Consider the following 19413-nt stretch of genomic DNA (forward strand, 5'->3'; position numbering starts at 1 on the left):
TATTTTCAAATCATCAGCATCATGTGAGTTCACTTTTTAATCAGTGAGTGAACAGGAGAGACGGCTGGTGTGTTACAAGCTGCAAACTTTTATATGCACATACGATGATGAGCTGGATTCTCCATGAATCTTTTATGTAGATGCCATGATGACACCGGTACAACTTGCTGTAATAATCGTTCTGGTACTACTGGTTGTCAAATCTTTAGTCTATTGTTAATTTTGCAGTGGTTTGTTGCTGCACTGTTACAGCTCTCATCAGCCCAAACATAAAAGCTAATAGTTATTCCCATAGACATAAGAAAGAGTTGACTGTGGCCACCTGTAGGAGCTGGCGAGCTGTATGGCTGCCATCTTGGACTCTTCAGCTCCGTTTACTTATCTGTTTAAAAAGAATAAAAATGACCAGAACTCATCAAGTTCTCAAATGATTTTCCAGCACTTTTCCTTTGTAGCAAAAGGCCGACACAGTGCTCTGATACAGGATGTTTAGTTACAGTGAAAACACCTATTTGCATAGTTTGCATGCAGATAGTAGGCTTAACAGTAATAAAATATTTTATGTCTATGTCCAGGTACATGATGTATTCAGTGTATCACAAAACACACACACATGCTTGCAGAGACAGTAATAGTCAGTTTTACTTAATTAACAAATGTAAAAAGCTGACTCTATAATATAATCAATATAAGACATATATGCAGAGAGATATTTGAAATATTTAAATGCATCTGTAACAATAAATTCACACATAAACACATTTTGCCACACAATAAAATATCAGTAAATTATAACACAACATACATAGAAAATTCTAACAATGTATAAAAATATATTCTGTCTACAACTTATTTTATTCTCTTAACGGTCTCTTGGCGTTCCCTGTCTTTTGTGAGGTGACCTTGGGTCTTGAAAGGCGCCTTGAAATAAAATTTATTATTATTATTATTATTATCTCATCTAATTTAACCTTATATATTCTTTCATGAAAAGATTGTGAGCTTAAACCTCTGAAAGAGGACAGTTTTTCACAGCTTCTTTCTTGTACTGTCACTCAAGTAAAGACAGGCAAGTGGTGAAGCCTTATAAGGGACACTGACAAAACTAATAACAAGTTGGAATGATGGTTATCAATCCCAAACTGTGTCTCCTCAATATGTTCTCAATATTTCAAGAAAACATCCTCAGGGCCAATCTCTTCCTGGACCATGTGTATAAATATACACATTTAGATGTGTGCTGGGGAACACTCTGGTTCTGGTTCTCTACTGGGGATAAATCTAGTACCACTGGAGCTGATTGTCCAGGAAAGATACCTCACAAGCTACTGAACATAATGGCGGTATAATGGTGGCAGCTCTCAACAAAGGAAGTTAGTACAGTATCATTTAGAAAGGTGGCCCATAACACATCACATGGAAGCTTTCTAAGAATCTGCCGGATGACAAATTGTTGAGTAGAATTGACAAGAATGTTGACTAGCAGGCCTCCATCGTGGAAAGGTATCTGTGGTCACATACTTTCACATACGTTTTTCTCTTTTGACATACAAGGAAATGCTGAACAGGGGTCTGTCATCTTTCGTCTGTAGTAGCTGCTGCTGTGTACGTTGGCTTGTGATTGGTCCTAGATGGCAGTGGTGTCTCTCGTGCTCCAATAGCCAATGTGATGTCTTCTCTTTATTTGTCTATGGTTATTTCAAACTTGGGCACACATGGGGTCCTATATGTGATTTCCTAGTATCAAAGATAAAATATTAGTTAATTTTATGTTCTGTGTTAAAGGGACAGGTGAATATTTCAATACTGAGGCTGCTCAGCTAAACTAGCCTGTACACATAGCCTATGGCAGAGGGGTAGGGTGGGTGGGGCCATTTTTCCTGAATATTTGTCCTTACAAGTGAGGGAAACTTGTATGATGACAGAATTAAATGATGGTTCGGATATGCTCTAATCCAAGAGGAAAGTGTTTATCTCCAGAAGCAGCTGCTGCAGTGGACCAGAAAGAAGGTAGTGAAACAAGGTTTGGGGAAGGTTCTTTGAATTTCAGATGCAACCTTCAGCGACATTCACAGAACATTTAAAAGTTTTCATCTCAATCATCCAGGCAACATTCTCTAAGCATCACAGCCAACTTTACCAGATCCACCAGCCTGCTAGTGGTGGAACAGCCTCTCAGTTACTGCACTCAAACAGTAAACAGTCATCAGTGAATGTTTGATTTTTCAGCTAAAAGAAAAGATCCTGTTCAGTCTCCTGTTGAAAGTTAGCCATTTCTGCTAGCTTAAACCATTAATTTCTCTTCTGAAGCCACATTAAGCAGAGACAAGCTGCCACACAGGAAGGATCTCTCCCTACACCAACAGCATATGACCTGCTAAGTGTTTACTGACCAATAGGTGAGGCTCTGCCCAAAGGATCTGCCCCTTTATTTAGATAACGAGGCAGAAATACATACAGAAATGGAGACAGAAATAAACAGGGAATGGACATCAAGAGGATGACATCTTACAAGTATCCGGGTGTTCACCTGAACAACAACTGACTGGACAGACAACACTAACGTACTGTACAAGAAAGGACAGAGTAGGCTGTATCTCCTAAGAAGACGCAGGTCTTGTGGAGTGCAGGGGTGACTGCTAAGATCCTTTTTTGTCTCTGATGGAGAAAATGTCCCTCCCCATGCAGGACTTTTTAACAACACTGAGGAGCTCCTTCAGTGACAGACTGCTTCACCTACGGTGAAGAAGCAGAGATACTGTAGGTCCTTCTTTCCTGCTGCTGTCAGACTCTACAATCTCCACTTCTCCTGGTAGCCACACAGCCACAACGGAAAACTAATAACACACACAGACGTGCAATATCAATACTGTGCAATAACGTAAATTCAATTTGTATATGCTATATAGATTTTTTTCTGTAATGGTTTTTTTTCACTGGTTTTACACTATCACCTTTGCTGCGGTAGCACCGAAATTTCCACAACTGTGGGACAAAAAAGGATTATCTTGTCTTATCTTATCTTATCTTATCTTATCTTATCTTATCTTATCTTATCTTATCTTAAATGCTTGGAAAAACAAACAGAGGAAGAAAATGCAAGATTGGAAATAATGAGGACGTAAATATGACTGAATAAAAAAAAAGTGTCAATAAATGAAATAAATAAAATGTTACATAAAATAAAATACAAGAATAAATATGTTTGGGGATGAGAAAATATAACATATAACATATATAAAATAATACAGAAATAAATACAGGCATACAAATAAAGTATCACCAAATAAATAAATACCTAATTAAATAAATAAATTGAGCTGAAAATGACATGAAAAGTAAATATTAACACAAAGTTAAATTAAAATAGTGAAAAATGACAAAAGAAATAGGTTTCCTATAGGAAAAACAATTTCTTTTTTAAAATTTATTAGCACATTAATTTGTTTATTTGCTCATTTTTTTATATTTTCCATCCATCCATCCATCCATCCATCCATCTCTATATCACTTAGTCCAGTTCAGCAGGTGAGAGGCATGGTACACCCAGGACAGGTCGCCAGCCATCACAGCTGGTTTTTCTTACTTTGAGTAATTTGTAAAATAAGATGAAAATAAAAGAAAAAGTGGAAGCTTAAACAAACAGTGATGGAATAAAGGTCAGTGTGGGACTCAATCTTGACTCTGCTGCTTGGAAGGCCAGTATCCTCCAAACTTTCTAACCTCCCACTGTAGACTTTTCCACCTACTCAATTTGACACAACATTGAACACATTACTATTTTACAGAGTGGTGATAACCTGGAATTATTTTCATGTTCACAAACATTAAAATAGAAATTGATCAGTATGCCCCATTTACACGACTATTTAAATTTTTACTGAGTCTGGGTTGAATATAAGTTGTAAACCAGCTGATCCATATGTGATGGGTAAACAGAATACCAGCGGATATGAAATTAGATTACCATGCATTAACATGCATAATATAATTAATCAAGAAGTGTGAGTAGATGTGTGTGTGTGTGTGCGCGCGTGTGTGTGTGTGTGTGTGTGTGTGTGTGTGTGTGTGTGTGTGTGTGTGGAAGGGAGAATGACATCTTCCATCACCTGTAATTCTTAGCCAACTGCAAGCCACCTTTGTACATCCACATATCTGAGCTGTCAAGTCATTCAACCACTGTGACCTGGACAGACATGAAGTGCCACATGCTGCTGTCAACACACTCACCTGTTGATGGCAATGGCTGCAGGCAGGCTTCGGGCAGCAAGAGGCATATCAAAATGTACCAACAACACTGACAATCTTTCAGACTCAAATTAAATGCCAGTTTTGGAGAAATGGTGTGGAAAACTGAAAAATGTGTCAGTTGGACATCTTTTTTCTCGCTACAAGGATGTCAAGATATAAACTGATATCTGTAATTGGAAAGCATCATGTGAATATTTAAATAAAGATTTATGAGACATGTTGAAGTGGAGTTGATCATTAAGCATTCAGTTTACACACATCCAAAACAGACAATTGGAAGTATCTGTGAATATGTGCTGTACCAATGAAGTGAATAATGACTGTAAGGAGTTATAATTAATTCTGAGAGCAAAACAATCCTCTTGCTTTCAGTGGTGACAATGTCTTCTTTGGTAAATTGCTTTCATCTTGATCCTTGTCACAACTGATATTTTTATTCCTTCTTGGACTGGAGCAGTAATTGACCAGTGAGTCATAGAGCAGAGAAGCAGTGTGCTCAAACCTCAGCACATCTCAAATGTCTGATTTATTTGTTTAGTCTTGTAGATACTAATAAATAATAAATCTATGACTTTTTGTTGCTTAAAATGCCCAACCTAAATTCATATTGTTACCTGATTATTATGTATAATTATTCCTTATACTCAATTAATGTTTGTTTTTCAAATTAGATGATTTAGATGGACGTGGTATTAAATTTTCCTGTGAACAGTTTTTGATGCTGTTGTTTCCGTGAATAAATGAACCAACTCATTGTGTCATATACAGACCCTTTCTTTTTAGTTTCATATTGTACCTTCACTGAGCACTACTCGAGGAGAGGTGAAGAGATCATTATTGAGAAAGAAAACATAACAGTGTGTGTGTGGCTGAAGTGTGGATGTTACAGAATGGGATAAAGGTTTTGACATAGTGTATTTATTTAGACAAAGTGTACTTCCTGGAAAAAGGCTGCATGAAAGAGAGTGAAAATGACTGCAGTAAACCCACCCAAGCTTGAGTCTATCTGACTGCTGCTTATTCATATACAGAACTAGCTTAACCTCCTCTTATGAACCTTGAAATAAATTGCTCCTCCAAGTGTAACCAATGTGCTCTCGACTTTGTGAATGTTACGAGGGCTCTGAGGGAGGGGACAGCCAGAGAGAAGTAGCACATTTGTTTTGTCTCTGGAGATGAGGAATTTTGCTTTAACCTTTTCAGACCTGAAGCTTTGTTGAGAACAGCCTTCTGAAACCTGCAGAAATTTTAAATGTTTACCATTTTTAAAAATTATTTTTCAGTGCCTGAAGAAACTAAAAAAAAGGAAGAGAAAAAGAAAAAACATTAGGCAGGTTAAACCTTCAGCTTTTATTATAAATGACTGAAGGTATGTTTTCTGGCCTTTATACTCTACAGGTTTGGTTGTCAGAATGTTGAAACTTTTTTTGTGTTGTATTAATGGACCAATGTGTTTATTATACATTTAGTTGTAACAGTGGTTTGGATGGAGGTGAGTGTATTGTACATTGCTAATTTCGGAAACCTATACCATTCATGTGCATTGTCTGTTAGCCAAAGACATTTCCATTTTTCTTTTAGATTCTACTGTTGCAGATATGACAGGCATATAAAGAGAGAAATGATTGCCTGTTTTTATTCTGACCTTTTCAGAATAGAACCGATTGTAAAAGAAACACACACACTCACTGACACACTCACATAATCTATGGAGGACCATGTTATCAGCGGGTGAAATTGCATGTAAATGTCACAGCTTCTTGCATTATCCTGTATGTGGGGTGGATATATGAGGACTTGTGTTGTGAATTGGTGTTTATACAGTATATATATATATATATATATGTACAGATAGACAGACAGACAGACAGACAGACAGACAGATAGATAGATAGATAGATAGATAGATAGATAGATAGATAGATAGATAGATAGATAGATAGATAGATAGATAGATAGATTCAAATCACAAGAATCTCAGCTTTCCTATGGTCCATAACATGTACAGGTATTTGGAAGATAGAATGAGTAAAAAACATATTTATTTGTCATGTCCTGCCCATGGGTTGTTTGGTATTAATGGCTAAACAGATAAAATGATAATCTTAAGGGTAAGACGGCCCCTCCTCCCACTGTAAGTGTATTTCTACTTGGACGTTGTTTAAAAGTTGCCTTGGTATTGATTCCCTACAATTTTTTCAGTTCATGAAGAGTACTCACATAGCCTTGGGTCAATGCATCTTTAAAAAAAAAACAATGTTAAAAAAGAAAATTTGTCTGTCTATCATGGGATTGAAATTATCCTCCTCTAGATCTATGCTATCACTGCAGATCTGAAGTTATAACCAGCACGATTTTACATCATCAAACCACTAAAGCATGAAATGTGGCTGTAAAAAATGTGGCTGCACTTATTACAAGCGGAAAGTCAACAACGTCCACCCCACTATTGCCCAGGGATGTTTGAACATTGAGTAACTCAACCATCTGCTTCTTCACCAATTCTTCCTCTCTTGCCTTTTCTGCCTTACACACATACACTGACAAGCATACATACACCCTTTTGTCAAGACCATTGCTCACTGGGGAGCATATGCAATGCAATGATCCAACACTAATTTTACTGCCTCTGCTCAGTATAATCCAATCTGCTCCACCGGGGAAACAGGGTATTGAGCAAAAAAAAAAAAAAAAAAAAAAAGGAACCAAAACACAGTTTTCTTGTTTTTCTGACAACTACACGATTGTAATATCTATAGCAAGCATAAAAGATTGGATTTAAATTGACCACATGGATATGTGCAGTCACACTGTCTTCATGCAAATAGTCGTCTGGTCTCTGCCCATTTTTTATCAGATACTATACTTTGATAAAGCAAACACACAATTATTATTCATTGGAACTGCTCCTCATTGGCACAGCCCTCCAGAGATTTTTGAGTGTAATCATTTAAAAATTCAAGCTGCTCAACTTTCACCAGAGAAGCATGAATATTTCACCCTCTGCAAATGAGGGCTCAGTGCTGAATTCCTTGATGGCAGTGATTATGACACGGTAATTAGTGAGATGGTTACGTGATGATGATAATCAGTATTGTCTCCTCATCAAATGCTGCCAATCACAGCTCATGTAGAGCTAACAAACACAATTAAATGAAAAGGTTTTTAGTGTATATAAAGCATTGAGACTAATAATGAAATAACATTTATATTTTATCCTATGCTGGACTAGCAACTTCTACAGGGTATAACCTGTCTCCCACTCATACACAACTAAGGATAAGCAATTAGTTTAGCAAATCATAATTCACATTGTGAAGGTTATTTGATTATGTTTGCTGTTTTGACTTAAAGGTACAGTGTGTAATAATTACTGATATCAAGTGGTAAACATGAGGATAAAAGTGACTTCAAATGTCAAGCACAATTGTGAATAGAAGGTGGCCAGTTTTCTTCCAGACATTAATAGGTTTTCATCTGTGAGTGCAGCCTCAGGTGCAGCAATGACTGAAACACACATAAGTACTTTAACATTGTGTACATGTGTACTGTCTTCTTTTATGTGTCTTTTAAGATGTTACTCATCCCAAACAGTGCTCAAGCACCCAACAAATAAAGCCGGTGAGGTATCAGACCAGCACAAATTTAGTTGGCCAGCACATCCAAACTTGGTCATAATGGTTATGTAATGCTTAGGATCTGGAAACTACATTGGTACTACAGTTTTAAAGCTGAGAGGATTTTCACTTTACACACAGAGATGTTTGACCATTCAGAGACACTGTAGTCGAAGTTCCTGCACAAAAATAGAAGCTGTCACATTAAGTAAAAATAAATAGATCATTCTAAGAGAAAAAAACAACAGTTATTTGAGCAAAGTGATTAGATATCAATAGAAATACAGTTTTAATGCTGTATTACATTTTTCTGTCATTGATTTTGTTTCATGCTGCGCCTTTAATAGTGTAGAGGAGGTGAAATAGTGATTGCAGCAAATACTTCAATTAAATGGGACTATTTCAAAACCCAAATTTAAAACTTTAGCACAATTATATTTTCTATTTGAAATAGACAGTTGCATTACATTTACATAAAAACTAATAACCCTTACATGAAAATGTAAAGACAGAGAAATCAGTTGCCTTTGGAAACGTAAAGAGACATTTGTGAGAGCACATTTCTTCAAGGCATAAACTGAGTGCCATAAGGCAAAAGTTTACACCACCCTTATTTTGCACTCATCACAAATTTCCATTAAGTGGTTTTTTCGCTCGTCCTTTCATTTGCTGACTCCCACATCTCACTGTTCAACTCACTTCCCTTGAAAGTTTAAGTCATGCAGCAAGTGGATTCCTGAAAAGCACGGGAGGGAGAAATACCTCTAGGGATTAGTAACTAATCCAGGCTTTGGTCTGGGAGGCTCTGGCCTCTGACTCCTGTCCTTCAAAACACTAGAAGCTCTGTCAGCAGGGTCACAGCTAATGGGTGAGGGTGTTAGGGGTTTACTAGGAAAAAAATGATAGGGATGCTTGTTAGCAGGCTGAGGGAGCTGCCAATGTTAGTTCATAAAGACTGACAGGGTTGGATGTGGAAAAATGCTGGTCGTTTCTTGGTGTTCAGGTTAACAAATAATTTGAGATTGTATCTTTTAAGAGATTAATTTGCACCAAGAACTAAAAAAACTATAAAAGATGAACCTCTTGAATCTTGAAATGAAAAATAAGTAGCCATACAGTGTTTTTCCAAAGATGATGTTGAAAAAAAATGTTTTGTTTGGAAAAAGCCCTGCTGTTGCATTTTTCAGATCCTTGATCTTTGTATTGACTTAATGATCTTTATTGATCTTTATAGAGGTAAGCACTTTTAGAACCTTCTCTAGGAAGCATAATGAATGTGCCCATATAAGGGGGGAGTGGTAGTCTAGAGGTGGGCTTGGGTCTGGAAAACCTGGGTTCTCTTAACTCCCCTTAACTGGTCCCCAGTCACCAAAACATGGCAGCCCACTGCTCTCTGGTACACCCGGAGATGGATCAAATGCAGAGTCAAATTTCTAAATCCTTACTCATAAAGTAAAAATTATTATTAAGATGAATATTATTGTTTACTTCTCAAACATGAGTTGTTTGTATATTTAGGTTAGTTTAAATTTTTAGTTGGACAATATTATCTACATAGTTAGTGATTATGTTATAAGCTAATAAGACTACTAATGTATTCTTTTTTCCTGTCATTTTTGTGGCTGGTTAGTGAGTTTCCAGCACCAGCCACCACACCCTGCACTCAAATAGAATTGACAAAAAACTGAATTGTACTGCAGCTCAGAAAAATCTAAATGGATAACAAAATTATATATATATATATATATATATATATATATAGTGCTGGGAAACGATTACAATTTTTAATCATGATTAATCACATCGTTAAACGCAAAATGTCTCTTTCCTTTAAAAGAAGGCCTAAAGAAAATGCAGTAAATTTTGGTTTACAAACCATCAAACCATCAAAACTTCAGGGTCTCCAACCTGCGACTCTGGAGCCGAAAGTGGCTCTCTGGACCTTCCACAATGCCTCTAAATACTTGGCTAAAATATATTTTTAAATCTATCTTTCCTGTTATTAGGTTGAAAACCAGATTTTTTTTTTTACATAATTTTGCACAAATATGTACATTTCTTAGAAAAAAGTCTGTCTATCCTCTTTTTATAAAGGTTTATGTTTTTCTTTATTTTAAAACCTAAAAATGGAAATATAAATGTGGTTCTTCAAAAATAACAAACATCCTATGGTGACTCTTCATTAAAATATTAAGTTGCCTTTCTGAAAAGTCTCGTAACATTTGCGTCTCTGAAGGAGTTTTATTTAGCTGGCTGAGGGAAAAATGGCTCTTTGGATTATAAAGGCTGCAGACTCCTGCACTAAACACATGAACGGGTTTAGCAGCAGTTTTCTCTTTAAACAGCAACAATTAAAATATTTCTTCATTTATATTTATAAAATCAAATATTTATGACAAAGAAGGTTGAAATGTTCAGGATTTACTAACTAAAAGATTAAAAGTCAGCAAGATGATATTAACTCTGTGAAGCTGCTTCCTTCTAAACAGAGAAGGAACATATATATATAAGTGTTTGTGGCCCACCATTAAAACTTTTCTAGACCTGGCCCTGCATATCTGAAGCATGAACCCTGTCTACCACCGGCCAACTACTGTGTTAGAGAAGGGTCCTTAGTACAAAACAAAGTTGGAAAAAAAGATAAATAAAAATGTTAGAAAAATGTGGGTGTGGCTCATCTTTTCCATCTCACCTCTCCACCTCCCGCCATTGTAACAGAGAAATGATAAATGTATGGGGCATACATAAATTACTGGCAATATTATTATTCAAGTTTGGATTCCAGAGGAACATGCAAGTTTTACGTAATTTATAATGTAAAACACCATTGTTAAAATGTCCATGTCAAAATTTGAGTTAAAAGAGCAAATTTTACTGTGGTACATAATAATCACTAAATTATTCCATGTCGAAGTTGTATTTAATTAGGCTTTAGTCATTTACCGTTGTCCAGGGTGCTGAAACCAGTGTTCTCTTGGGTGATCCTGACATTTGAGAACCTTGTTGTTCCAGATCTTTGAGTCATAGAAATGCCAACCTCCATCCACTTCAATCAGTTCCACATCAGTTATTTAGTCTAGTGCCCTTTGTCTCTACCAATTACATTTAAGCCTTTTTCAGACCATTGCTGACTTCATGAATATCTGAGTGCAAGAACATTCAGTCATACAGACACAGCCACTTTTACATTGGCCTTCCTCATGAATTAATTCAGATGAACTCAAAACAGCGAGACTAAGCCTTGTTACAGGGACTGGACAAGCAAGGGAGGTAAAAAATATATTATACAAGTCTTTCACAAAAAAATATGAGCCAGTGGTCTTATGTTGGTTACAAAAATAAAACAAAAGACAAAAAAAAAAAAAAAAAAAAAAAAAAAGAAAAAAAAAAAGGTAATGTTATAAAGGACCCTCTGTGAGTAACCGGTGCTTACTCCTTAATTTTTTTATCGGTTTGGCTTTAATGGACATAGTTACTTTGGTTTGCAGTCCTTTCCACATAGCCGATGAGATTCTGAACCCTTGGCTTTAGAATGGTAATCAATAATTATTATCATTTGGCATCATATTGTCAAAATGTCAAATGTCAAAATATTGTCATTCTTTGTCAGAAATACCAACGACGGACTGCTAAAAATCCACTTGTAGATGACCTATGTTAGTTCTTTTCCCCTGCTTCACAGCATCTTGACTTTCTCTGCAATGTTGGCTGGTTTAGCCTTCAAAATCACAACTAGAGTTGCTTGAGAGGGCTTCTTAAGCAGATCAGAATAACTTTTGGAAACCTTTAACATTTCAGCCACATATAGGTATAAGGATGCTGTTGCCTACCTGTGGCAGCGTGCTCACCAACATCTGGATGGTAGTGCAGGCAATGAGAGAATTATTTAGTTGGATTTTTCCAATACCTTTAATACCATCCAGCCATCTTAATTGCGTGAGAAGCTGTTGCAGGGGTTGTTACCACGTCCACCGTCTCCTGGATCACTGACTATCTTACGGACAGACTTCACTTTGATTGGCTGGGGAACATCCTGTCTGATGTAATGGTTGGTGACACAAGCCTATCAGGGGACAGTCCTGTCAACATTCCTCTTTACCCTGTACACCTCTAAATTTAAATACATCTCTGATTCATGACATTTGCAGAAATACTTTGACGAGTCTGCGGTGGGCAGATGTATCAGAAATGGACTGGAGGAGGAATATGAGCTGGTGAGTGACTTTGTGGACTGGAGCAGGAACCATTTCCTTCTGAATGTGAACACCACAAAATCAATGGTTATTGACATTAGGAGGAAACCTGCACACTAGCCCATCAGGATCCTGGGTGAGAAGGTTGAAGTTGTGGACAGCTACAAACACTTGGGTATGCACTTGGACAGCAGAAAGGACTGGAAGATCAGCACAGATGCTGTGAATAAGGAATGAACAGATTCTACTTTCTGAGGAATCTCAGGTCCTTTAATGTCTGCGACAAACTGCGGGGGATGTTCTTCCAGTCTGTGGTGGCCAATGCCATCACGTATGATGTGGTGTGCTGGGGAGCAGCATCAGCTCCAGGGATGCCAGCAGGATCAACAAACTGATCCATAAGGCTGGCAAGATCACAACTTAGAGACACTTGAGACAGTCAGAGACAGGAAGTATCTGAACAAACTGGTCTTCATCATCTACTACACAGTGTACTGGAGGGATAGCAGAACTCTTTTTTAGACTGATGCAGCTCCAGTGTCATAAAAAGAGGTTCAGGAAATCATTCCTTCTCTTTATACCATAAATATGGAGATTTTACAAAAATAAGAGACCGGGTCTATGCATACTTGAAGCCAACATAATTTGTTTGGTCTCTAACACCTCACATCAAATACAAAACCTGTGTTAAAGATTAATATATTTAATGTTCTCCACAATGAAATTAATTCATAGTATGGCACTATGGATTGAACTATAACACCAATGCCACATTTGGGGCTCAGTCTTCCAGATTTGTGATGTGGCATACCTTATCGTATTTTGGCCTTTTCTTACATTTTGACACTGTGTTTTCATTGCTTATATGCTTGTCACTTAACTGAATGGCTTCAAGTCTTGTCTTGGAATGAGTCACCACTCATCACTTGCTCTGTGTCTATGCATAATTACATGATTGATGGGTGAGGACAAGCAGAGCATGATGTGGAACATCATTCTGTTAGATACTGTCAATCACATAGGGACGAGCTAAACAAGGAATGAGTGGGCAAGTCTTTGTTTTCAGTCTGTCTGACATTCGAATTAAAAATGTCTACTGACTATTTAAAATGTAGAAACAGATAAAAGAACTTTATCAGGCTGTTGTTCATTGAACAATCAGTCAAAGCTGGGTTCCATTGGTATGTGACAAAAGGTAAGAAAATAAGCTGAAATTCATCATTGTGAGAACACTAGAGATTGAACTTTTAATTGCCTTAGTCAAAAGTAAGATCTTGAAGTTGGAGGTCAGCTTCTAAGAGATAAATATAAAATGACAGCAGCATGTTTGGGCTGAATCCAGGCTACTTTTGGCACTTATGGCTCAGTTATGACACTAGCAAGTGTTGTGTGGACCATAAGTAAACCAGATGTCAGTCTGGCTTGGAATATGGCAAGTCTCCTGTGGGCCACATGTGGTCCAGATGTCAGTTGTTGGTCTGGACATGAATCCCGACTAGTATTTTGTAGGCCAGAAGTGTTCCTTATCCAGGAAGCCGTCCTCATGGCAGTTTCCTTGTGGGCCATATCTGGTGGTCATGTAGCTGAGTTTTGGCAGCCAGTCTCAAATTTATTCAATGCTGTCAGTTAGGGCCAAATGTGGGCCAAACAAAAATGCACATTTGGGCAAAATGTTTCTTCTTCTCTAGGGAGACACATTACACTTTCTTTCACTGCTTGTTTCTAGCAGCACCCCATACGGTGGTTTTATCCAGTGTGAAACAACAGGGCTTTCTCTTAGCAGTGCTCAGAGAAAAACTGTTGTGACATGAGATTACTGAGTGTATTACATATTATTTTGCAACAATGCTGGGTTTTGACAATGAGCCTTAATTAATGCATCACATGCATAATATCCACCTCCAGCTGAGCACTGTACTGATATCTAACCAACCCTTTGCAACATAACAAGCATACACTTAAAAGTACTGACTCTCCTGCTAAGATAAATCTTAGGAAATGTTATAATTTCAAAATTGTAACACAAGAAAAAGGCCACTTCTTGACCAAACACATCTAAAAAAAGATCATGATGCATTAATTATTGGTATTGGTGAATCACTTCAAACCCCATTAGAGCAATTCACAACAATCTGTAGCCAGTCCTGTCTGTCCTGTACAAACATGAAAAATAAACATAACACCTATTAAAGTGTACAGCAAAGTGAGATCAATAGGTTAGCAAAAACCGTTGGCCCCAAGTAATTTCTTCCAACTACAGGCATTTTCTTTGAACCTGTGGACATCATTTTGGTAATTTTTGGCACACAACTAACCTGCTCGAGATAAATAGGTATACAGGTTTGTATCTCAATCAGCTTTATTAAATACTAATCTATTACTGCTTCTTGTCCATAAATATTCACAATGAGAAATGTAGAATTTTAACTGAGGGATTACATCAAAGAGGCATGCAATATTTAGGATAAAACAAATAGCATGCAGTTAAAATCCCATTAACTGCATGTAACATGCTGTTAGAAAAAATGCTTGTCTTCTTACTTGATCCTGATTTGATTCAAAGTCTGTTTACCAGTTTTCGTATGGCAGCCAATATTATGAGAACTGATGAATCTGTCAACATTTAGAAAACAGAAAATATCGGTTTCTGTTATATTTTCTTACTGGGCCTTGACATCATTGTCAGTCTCTGTTTGCCTTTATTTTTTTGGCCAAATTAACTTCTATAATCAGTGACCACTCAGTCTAGTTGTTCAGCATAGTGAATGAGTGTTGGATTTATTAAAAATGTATCCAAATATTTTTTCATTTATCTATAAGAAGACCAACTGATGGTCGTGACTCAGGTGAGTGAGAACATGACATGACTGCTATGTTTACTTTTTTCTTTTTCACCCAAACGGTCTTCTGTTATCCCTTACTGTATAACATATATTTTACAGCTCCCTTCTGCACTGCCGAGATATGTCTTCTTGTACACAGGCAGATTGTGAGTTCTGGGCGATAGTTGAAAGTCAGCTTTGTGGCATGTTTTTGTACCATTTTCTTTGGTCAGATGCTGGTGATGTGAGAAGAACCAGCAGGGGGGAGCTCTTTTTGGTGCTCTTCATGCTGTTAATGGTCAAAACTGAATATGCAGCAAGTCCAATGTCCTATTTTTCTAAACTTACAGATGGCAAAGCAAAAAGTAAATGTGCTATATAGCATATTTTAAGTTAAGCTTGTATACAAGAGGACCAGGTGCTACTGCCAGATTGAAATGTAGGAGACAAGCATCAGGTTGTGTACAACGGGGATTTCAGCAAAGTTTTTACTATAAAGTGATGCAAAAGGTCTCTGAAACTGTACTTATCAAATCTGATTTGGCATTTAAGGGTTAATATGGGTTCTCTGAGAAAAAAAAGAGGCCATCATAAACCCCTGCTGACATGCTAAGCTATTTATATTTGCCTCTGCAATTGAAGTGCTGTTCAGCAAAGCATGGGCTTCACAATCAAGGATAATAATGAATTATCGCCACAAAAACAGAGAGAATGAGACAAGCAGAAAATGTGTTATAGGAATTCCAATGCTAAAATAATTAAAACTAATAGATTGTGGAAGTTAAAAAGAATGAAAACATCTAAAAACAAAAATGCTTAGAAAGAGAAACCAAAAATGAATAATAACCCATTAATTGACAGCATAATGTGAAATAGCTGCCATTTTTTTCTTTTCAAATAAACTAAGATAAGAGTAGTCCATCCTGGACTTTTTCCTGGAGAAAAATGAGTGAGGGTTTGGACAAGATTGGACCAGAAACTGACTCACATGCACTCATTCCTGCCCAACGGGGTGAGCTGTCCCCAGGGTAGACCCGAGCTTTCAAAATTCTGCCAGATCTTGTGGAAAGAGGGAGAGGATGATGGGCAGGGGAGGTCTCCAGCTACAAAAGAGTGATGGGTGATGTCAGAGTGGTGCAGTCAAGCACATGCAGCCCCTGGCTCTGCTGGGAGATCCAATTCCCTGTGTGTCACTGGCAAGATGTGCCTTGCATCTGATGAGATCACCACTCATGCTGTATTGTCACACTACCAAGAAATCTTACTGATGTAATAAAGAACTATGTTTCCATTTTGAAACAGAGGTTAAAACGTGCCAGCATTAATGTTTTAAATGTGTCATTAAAGCTTGAGAAGCCACAGCACTGCACATTTTGATGTGGTTTGTTGTAAGGAAAACAGTATGAAGACAAAAAAAAAAAAAAAAAAAATACTGAAATGGTTTTGTGGAATATGGATGTCTTCTGTAATTTGTTCAAAAGACATAATGAATATATAAACACATTTATAATCATTCAAAGAACAAGTGGGCTAACATTGTTATTAGTACTTACGTATTAGTACCCAGCAGAGGGTCAAAATTAGCTATGACTTCATTAATTTGATGAGCTTGAAATACAGGTGTATATTTTTTCCCCTCCATACTGGATAGAAAAAACAAACAAAAAAAAAAACTAAATCTATTTTTGATCTGTCACTCTGATCAGCATGGCATTGTTACATGGTACTTTCTCAAAAAGCAGCACAAAAAACAGTTTTTGCAGTGACTGTCACTAAAGGTGGATTTATATTCTGCGTCACCACTGCAGGCACTGCACAGCTCCACGGAGGCCCGATGCACACCCCTTCCAGACCTGACGTGCACCCCTGCTATGCAGGCAGTTACGCGGATGTACTCCCTTATGATTGGTCAGTTTGGGATTATGAGTTTCTGAATTTCTGGATCTTCTCACTGAATTTGTGTAGTAATCACCATTTTTAAAAAGAAACACACAGTGGATCCAGTTGATGAGATGCTGATCGAATTATTTCTTTGTTTTCTTCCACAAGCTAATAAAGACATTGAACCATACTGGACACCATTGTTGTTTTAAAACACAGTACTGGAACTGAAGGGAACAATCAAAAGAACTCTGACCTGGTGAGTTTACCGGCCGTTACCACCCCTGCTGCCATCTATAAATTAGGAGATTAGGATTAGGAGAAAGTGCAACACGACACCAAAATGACATGTACCCCCAACGCTAGAGTGCGAGAGCAAACTCACCAGCATCAGCTACGCTGTAACCGCTGTAACAGTCACTGATGACTGGTTGTTCCAGCTGTGGACATGCAGAGCTAACAAAGCAACAGGCTGAATGCTTTGGTAAAGTTGGCTGTGAAGCTCAAAGAAAGTTGTCAGGACTATTGACATGAAAACTTTTCTAAACGTTCAATGAACTTCTACTAAAGTCACAACTAACCTTCAGAGAACCTTCCCCAAACCACCTTTTCCCTTCCTCTTCTTCCCGATCCACCACATCTGCTGCTGCCGGAGAATAACTCCTCTCAGATTATAGAGCATGTCCCAGGCTTCCTTGTCATAATACAAGTTGAGACCCTCTGTCCTTCAAATTTTAGAAATCTCTTAAACACATGACTCACATAAAATTGATATCCTTAACAGCTTGTCCTCAACTTCACAAGCTAATGAGCCTAATTTCAGCCAGGTGTGTGTTGGCAGGGAAGTATCTATAACTTGCAGGGTGGTGGGTCTCGAGGACCATTTGTGGACAACCCTGGCTTATAACATTATGCTCTATAGATCTCTGTTAGAGATAAGTCTTAAATATGGCTCTAATGGCTTTTAGGAGGTTGATCTGTTTCTCAGATAGAATAATTAAATAACATGCAGACAGTGAAAGACTCTTGTAGCAATGATGTATTCGGCCATGTTTCACATGTCCTCAGCACCGCAAACCTTCCGAAAGAAGTAATATTATTAATCCAGGAAATTAATAATTGATTATTCCTCCATGATTTTTAAAAAATAGATTTTAAAAAGTTAATTTCTTAGTTAAATTTTTCTTTTATTTTCATTGCTGCATTTATCTGGGAAGTGGAAGAGTAGCAATGGGGCAAATGCAAAAGAACATACTTAAAACAAGTGCAAATTCTTGTTCCATTAAATGTGCAACATTTCAGCTTAAATGTAGGTGAGAAATATGTGTCTGATGCACTAAAGAGATTTTAAGATGACACTTTGGATTCAGGCATTAGTGAGTTAATTAAATGTGCACTGATAAGACAGAAAAAGCAGCTAGTATAGTACTTAAGATGAACTCTCATTCAGTTACAAAGATGCAAAATTAAATGTCTCCTGAAATGGAAGTCCTGTTTCTAGGCCAGTTCACTCTCTCTGAGTCACCGTCACCACCTTTCATTGCATTTGCATCAAGTTTGCCTTTTATTTTTTTATTTTTTACTATTATTTATTTATTGCTTTGTTATTTTTAGTTGGTCACATGCAAACCAATTTTGGCAGCAACGTCTTAGGATTTTAAAATCGAAATAGTACCCATTGGGTACAGCCGTGAGGTGGGGCTTGATCCATTAAGTCAATGTGGCAGGTTGTGCCTTGGTAGATCAGCACAAAAAGACTCACACACATACACACTGACACCCAAAGGCAAACAGAGTGCAGACCAAAAAGACAATGAGATGATGTTTACTTCTGTGAATTATATTAAAGCTGCATTTGGCATAAAATTTCATTAGTTAATGTTTTTAGGCAGGAAGCATGAATGAACAGTAACAAAACACGCATGCAATCAGATTGGGAACATACTGCAATTGCAGAGCAGAAGGTTGCTGGAGGGAGAAAGGTTTGCATGCAGAGCACTGGCAATACCACTCGAAGCTCTCTCCCTCTGCCCACACACATAAGAACACATACACATCCACAGACACTCAGACAATATGTTTCTTAGTGCTCTCAACATGACGAAAACCACAGATGTCTCCTTTGCCCTTATGGTCTTTGTCAAGCTGAGAAACAAATGTTATGAGGAGCACTGAATCATGAAGGTCATGTGATGCATCACTCAGCTTCCCCGTCACAATGACAGTGCCCTCCTCTACCCCCCCAACTCTTCCAAGCCCCAACAAGAGTCTGCAACTACTGTACAGCAGGAAATATAAGAAAAGTAGCATTTTAGCAAAGCTGCTCTTAATGATGATACAGACACTGCAGATGACCTCTCAATGAAAAACAGATTGATGACATCACATAGAAACAATGTTTGTGACTGTTCATAATATATATATATATATATATATATATATATATATATATATATATATATATATATATATATATATTATTAAACTTAATCAGAATTACTGTTTCATATGTTTATTTAATCCTGCTGGTCATTAAATGATGATCCCACGTTAAAAAAAAGCCTAAAAAATAAAATTACAACTGCCTGTCTGAAGATAGGAAATAATGAGTATGACTACAGTGAAGTCAAGACTGTACTGATAGACACC

General features: G+C 37.3%; 1 long non-coding RNA gene across 1 annotated transcript; it reads right to left on the reverse strand.

The window, feature by feature from the left end:
- Window positions 1-632: 632 nt before the first annotated feature.
- Window positions 633-16798, reverse strand: LOC121644551. The gene is made up of 3 exons (XR_006011292.1): window positions 16701-16798; window positions 11157-11160; window positions 633-644 (listed from the first exon to the last, which is right to left on the reverse strand). It is a non-coding gene; the product is annotated as an uncharacterized LOC121644551 (long non-coding RNA).
- Window positions 16799-19413: the final 2615 nt, after the last annotated feature.

This window comes from Melanotaenia boesemani, chromosome 1 (genome assembly GCF_017639745.1).
Source record: "Melanotaenia boesemani isolate fMelBoe1 chromosome 1, fMelBoe1.pri, whole genome shotgun sequence".
NCBI classification, from domain to species: Eukaryota; Metazoa; Chordata; class Actinopteri; order Atheriniformes; family Melanotaeniidae; genus Melanotaenia; species Melanotaenia boesemani.